Here is a 7,161-nt window from a genome sequence, read left to right on the forward strand (position 1 = left end):
TAATATCTACGTTTGACGTCATGCCAAATGTTTACTCTTACTCGTCTGGAATAAGACTGGAAAAGACACACCGCAGTGCTGTGTTGCAACTGCTAAAAAAATAAGCTACATGTCAAACTGTGAACTTATATATAAATTTTATTTTTTTATTTTTCAGAATCTATATACGATTTTAATTTTACAACTGATGATATACATAATCAGAACAGATAATCATTAATAAAAAAAAGTGTGTGTCCAATTAAAATTTTATGATATGCAAATGACAAGATAATAATAATCAGACATAAAATGGTGGTGAATGAAAGCTAAGGATTTTAGTTGACTAGTTTACTAGTTGACTCGAGTATAGAGGAGAAGATATATAAAATATATTATTTGGTAGATGTATTTGTACGTGTTATATTAAGCAGTAATGAGATGTATATGGAACAGCAGTAGAAGTACCAGCAGTACGAGACGACAAATGTAAAGGGTGTAAGAGGAGAGTTGGGAGGGTTGGCTGATTGGCGTCGGCGGCGTTAACTGGGAAAGCTAAGCTAGATTCAGATTTAGTACTGCTGCCACCGCTACGTCGTCATCCGTGTGACAACTTATAATTTGATAGAGCCCCGTTTTCTCGCGAGTGTACGACCATACTACTACTCCTCCTCCTTCTACTACTACTACTACTACTACTACTGAAAAGGAGGAAGTGCCTCGGACGGTTGAAGAGATTATTCCTTGGATGCTGTCAGTCAAAGATAGATGGGCAGTGATGACTGGATATGTCCATGATGTCCTGGTGAAAAAAAAGAAAGAAGAGAAATCAAAATTTTCAAATCCCATCTCTCGTTGGTGTTTTTTTTTTTTTTTTTTTTTTTTTTTTTTTTTTTTTTGCTACTGTATGTCAACTATGACTGAAGTATTTTTTAATATTTTCTTTGAGTTTTGTTAACTATGAAGCTTTGATTTCAGATTTTGTATATGTAATATATGTATATAGATATATATTTGATAAAGATGCGATGAGAGTCGTTGGATGGATGGATGGATGGATTGGTGGTGTATGGGCCAATTGACGAAAGAGGAGAGAAATCGCTCGCTCAGCAGATTGGTATCAATGGAGACAAATTGAGTTGGTCGGTTAATATAGATCGATCAAGCTCACCAGCCATGACGGAAAGTTACAGTACCGTGGAATCCTCGATGTCGCGCTACCAAAACGCTCTCAACATTATTTTCCACAAATCTTCCATCTTCGTCGGTCCTAATCATCTATTTACTTATACCCTTAAATTTATCGTTCTGTATTCAACAGGATGGCAATAGTTATATCAATAGGAATTATATATTCGATAACATGTAAAGATAAAACTAATTATAAATTAATTAATATACCACATAATAATCATTGAAAATTTCTAATAATAAATCTATAACATTAAATTATGTTATATATATATATATATATATATATATATATATATATATGATTCTTTTATGAAAAATAACAAACTTTTTCTTGGCATTTATTCTATATAACCCATGTAAAATATATTATTATCACCTTGGGAACGATAGTCAGTGCCAAATTTTAGTGCATAGTACATAGTTGCAGTAATAGCAAAGTGGTGGCAATGGCAGTAGTAGAGTACAGTACTTGAGAACGCAATGAGAACGATGAGAACGATGAGGGTGTGCTAAAAATGACATGCGTATCGTATAACGTTTTATTTAACTTTATTATCAATATATGCAAGCAACTTTTGAATAGTTTATAAAAACTTTTAAAGCCCATGTCACGACTGATTTACCCATAATTAAATCTTGATGTTTATTTTAATCATGATTATTCATAGAATTGTTAAATATACAATTCAAATTATTAATATAGAAATTATTGCATACATACATACGTGTATAATAAAACCAATAAATTTTTTCTTAACGTTTTTTAATTTATATTTAAGAAAAATGTATTGAATTGTCATTAAAAAAAATATTTATAACGAGTATATTTAAGAATTTAACATTTTTTTTTTAAATAAAATTTTTAGGTCCCTCATACTTTTCTCTCTTCTATAACACTATAACTATAGTAATTAATTCACTTTATCCTTTTATAACTGCGCTACTATAAAAAATACCAAACAGTCACTAGGTTTTTTTATTTTTTATCTACAGTACAACTCGAAAAAGTAAATTTTAAAAATCCATCGTTTATTACAATAATACCAATACTGATATGTATATATATATATGATTTAAAACAAACAAATACGAGTTAACAGGCGTATATATTAGAATGAGAGTTTAGTGGGCGATCTCTTGTTTAAATTCCCCAATAAAGAACCTTTTAAACGATATATACGCTAACACGTGCTGGACAGTAATCACAGCCACAGTTACACTACGAGTTTTGTGTACCAATCTGTGGCATATAGTTTTCTGAAAATATACTACATAATCCTGTTTCTTTCTTTTTATACTTTTTTTTTTTTTTTTTTTTTTTTTTGCATATAAACAAACTGATGATTATTCTATTATTGTTGGTATCGTGATTCCAGATACTCACTGGTTACTTGTTTTGTTTTACTTAATACAATCTTACAGATTAAACTCTGCACAGAGATAATTTTATGGTAATGCATTACCATGATTATCATCGAGTTATACATTGTAATACAATTTTTAAATTGAATTCGATAGCTATAAATATCATTTAAATTATTAAATAAACAATCTGAATTGTAGTATCTATAATTTTTAATAGTTACAATTAGCATTTTCAATAGTAATCGTCACCACCATCAATTACTGTTATCATTATCATTGATAAAATTATTTATTACTCCCACTGAAAAATTTTAATACTATTTCAATAAATAATTAAAATTAAATATTGAGTATTTTAGATAGTATAATTAAATTCTCTCCGTGTGACACTCACAGCCAATGGATTATTTTATTGTTGAATATATTTATTATGCTGTTATAGAATATTACTAAGCCGTTGGTTATATAGCAGTGAAAAATAAAAAAATAAAAAGTATGGAGTTGAATTTACCAAAGCAGCTAGCAGTAGCAGAAGCAGCACATAGTACGCGTTAGCTAGCCAATGTATTGCCTGCAAAAATGAATTTTTACGATATTTACTTTAAACTTTGTGCACCACTAATTTTTCGTAACATGAGAAAAAGGATGAAAAAAGTTTTTCACCAGCATTAAATGGATAAAAAAAAATCTCATAGCAAGATTTTATCTGTCTGGATTTTATTACACCAGTGAAATCACAACTATCGCTTTTTTTTATTATTAATTAATGCCTAATCAATAAGGATGTTAAAAAAAAGGTGTATTCTACAATTTTATATAAATGTCCAGTGTATAAAATAATATGATGTAATCATTCGACTTAATTATTATTATTATTATTATTATTATTATTATTATTATTATTATTATTATATAATAACTTTACACTCCAATTTTATCATAAACTTACCACTTGAATTTTATTATTATTATCATAAATTCATCAATCATTACTAATTACCGTGTCACCTTAGATTACCTTAATTATTCCCATTGACACAATCGATATCTCTAATCGGTAGCAGTATCAGTATGTACAACTATACACAACTATATACAACACACATACGTACTCATATACATATATATATATATATATATATATATATATATACACATATAATATGATTGGACAGTAATTGTGCGGAAATATTCCGCCTCCTGTATCCTTATAGGAATTATCTATTATCATTTTACCAACACATTTTCTTATATATATACAATATACTAGTACTAATATAAGCTAAACTAAACTAAACTATATATCTTAATAGGAATAACAGTTTAGGAATAGATTGTGGATCGTGAATTGGGAATAATGATAGGAATACTATATAGTAGTATGTCTAAATGACCAATGGTAGTGTCTGATGTGAATACTGCATAGACATTACACTCATGTTCGTGTAATTATCATACGTGTCTAATATCGAACTGCCATCACATTTAAATCTCACTATAATTATATTTGACATCTATCAGTAAACAATAATAATTTATTAGTATCAACATTATTCACATTAATTATATGTCATTTAATTATTATTTAAACTTATATTTATAAAAATACATTGATGATATCGATTGATTTGTAATTACTCTGTAGGATTATAATTATTACTGCATATATTGGCTATACGTATACGTGTGTACATAAAACTCTATTCACATAACGAGAGTCTATAGAATTTCATTGACTGGTAGAGGGTTTTATAAATTGATGATGAGTGATATTTCGTATAGAATATGAAAGAAAAAAGAAAATAGCAACTACTACTTGTGTATATTTTAACCCATACGCTCTTTCTGGTTCTGAATAATCTATTTCACTGATTTTTTTTTTTTTTTTAATGTTTCAACCGATGCCTTTCAGTCGTTATAATAATAATAATAATCGAAATACGTCTATCCAAATACGATAATATAAGATTGTATATATTTTGATACGGATTTTTTAAATTTTAAAGCTTAATTAATTATTATAAAAATTTAACATAAAGAAATGTTAAACTTGTAAATTGATAATCGATAAATTAAAATTATATGTCTTTTATTAATTTGAAAAAATAACAAATAATAATAATAAAATAAATATTAGAATTTCATTAAACTTTTCCAGTTTTAATATTTAGCTTTAGAGTTACCGTCGATCTTTTCACTTACACTCACTCGTTTTTACTGGGGTTTTGTCTCGCCGGCGCTTGGAAACCACTAACGAACCACATTTACATCTGAAAGGTGTGCCAATTACCAAGGGGTACGTTTTATCTCAACGTAGTTACTCTATAGTCTCACACATATCGTACCATTACCGATATATGCATGACTGCCTTATATAGTCATTTCTTTTTTTCGTATTCACTATTTTTTTATTTTTTGCTTCACACTAGTCGACAACTTTCTCACAATCGTTACATTTTTATTTCTGTTTATATATTTATTTTATTATTATTATCATTTTTTTTTTTTTTTTTTTTTTTTTTTTTTTTTTTTGTAGCACTTGTGTCACAAAGGTCTTCGAAACAAGTCTCTTACGCTTTGACAAATTTCAACGAGCCACACTTGTTAGTTCAACATATATAAAAATATATATATTTATTTATTTTTACTGAACGTTTTAAATTATTTTATTTCAGATTATTATTATTATTATAAATGATTTTTTTGTTTTAATTTTATTTTATGCCACTAATTAAATTTTCCCACGTTACAGGTCGCTGGGTCGAAAATTACGCGGTCGGATGATTGTTCATGTGAAGCGAAACTGAAGGGTTCAACCAAATATTTTTTAATTTTTTTATTAAAATCAAAAGAGTAAAAGTTATGATTTTATTAAACCATTTATAGAATTTTTAAAATAATTAAAAGTGTTGTATTGCGTGAAATTTTATTATTTCAAATTACAAGTCATTTTATATATATATATATATATTTTTTTATTAAATTTTAAATTTATTTGATTAAGATGAAGATATTTATAAAGAATAATAATTTTTCGTTTTTAATTTTATAACTTTGTTCATTTGATAAATCCAAGGTATGTAATCTCTGACGCACCCGAATGTTTCTTAATATAAAAGTTTGAATAAGTAAAAAAATTATTTTTTCTTTAAATCTATTTGTTCTTTTTATATATATAATATTATATAATTTAAAGTAGTGTGTAATAATGATAATAATAATAAATGTAAAGTCGTTTGCGAATATAATACAGACATTTGTAAAGGATTTGAATATGAGTCAGCTCTGGCAATTTAGCTATTTTTGTTAGATGCGGATGCAGCCTGAGGGAAATGCTTTGAACTTTGCCGTGTCGGTAATTTTCACACGTTAGCGAACATGGGTGAGAGAATTCATCGAGCTAAAAATATATATATATATAACCGTTTCTGTGTTTCCCCTATTCACGAACAGCTCGAAAAATTAACATTTATTGTAAATAATTCATTTAAAAAAATTTTTATTCTTTAACACGGTAGTTGCAGTATTTTTATTATTATTATTATTTTTATTTTTAATAATGAAAGAAAAAAAATTTTTCGAATCCAAGAACATTCACAGAAACATATGTCTACTATTTTAAACCTCAGATTTTAGTAAAATATGAACTAAAACTATACAGTAATTGATATATTTGTACATGATAGCACATATGTCGAAACTATTATTTCTATACTTTTATGTACATAGGAATGATTTTTATGTTGACATAGTAAAAATTCCAGTAATAACATAGGAGTTTTTCCTATATTAACATGGTTATTTTTACAATGTCAGTATAAGAATAATTACTATGTTAACAATGGAATAATTTCTATCTGAACAAAAGGATTTTCACTATCTATCAGAAAATTTTTCCTATATTAACATAATGAAATTTCTTATGTCAACATAGGAAAGACACCCATGTTTTTTTCTCCATGTAGTATAGAATATTGGATGGTTATCCAGCTGATAAGGAGCTACTGTATTATCCAGGGTATTGAGAAAATGAGTTTCATGACATGAACGGCAATGCAAATAAAAGTGCGGTGTGTGCTAGTATAGATGAGACTACTCTGAGTATTGCTGGTATGGTGGTCCGACTGGTATTCAATGGTAGGTGGTATTATTGCAGGGATATGTCGATGATGGTAAGAACTACCGTATTTCCAATCCAAAATCTAGTTTCACATTGCAGCAGTTTCTGCTTGTGAAAGTACTCGACACTCATCCGATTTTATTTTCTCGCCTTTTTGGTTACGTTATTAGAATCTGTTGAATTGAATGGGAATCCCATGTGTATATAAACGATTTTGTGGTCATCTCTGTTTATTTATTATTATGCTTGAAATAATTTTGTTTATTTTTAAATACTTGATATAATAAAAAGGTATAAAAAAAAATCTAGAATTCAATGATGTGTCCATTATTATTCAGGATAGAATATGTTATACGTAGCAACATTTTACCATAATAATAATAATAATAATAATAATAATAATAATAATAATAATAATAATAATAATAATAATAATAATAATAATAATAATAATAATAATAATAAAATGAATAAAAAAAAACCAATAGGTCTGTGAATCATCA

Source organism: Microplitis demolitor, chromosome 9, assembly GCF_026212275.2.
Source record: "Microplitis demolitor isolate Queensland-Clemson2020A chromosome 9, iyMicDemo2.1a, whole genome shotgun sequence".
Taxonomy (NCBI): Eukaryota; Metazoa; Arthropoda; class Insecta; order Hymenoptera; family Braconidae; genus Microplitis; species Microplitis demolitor.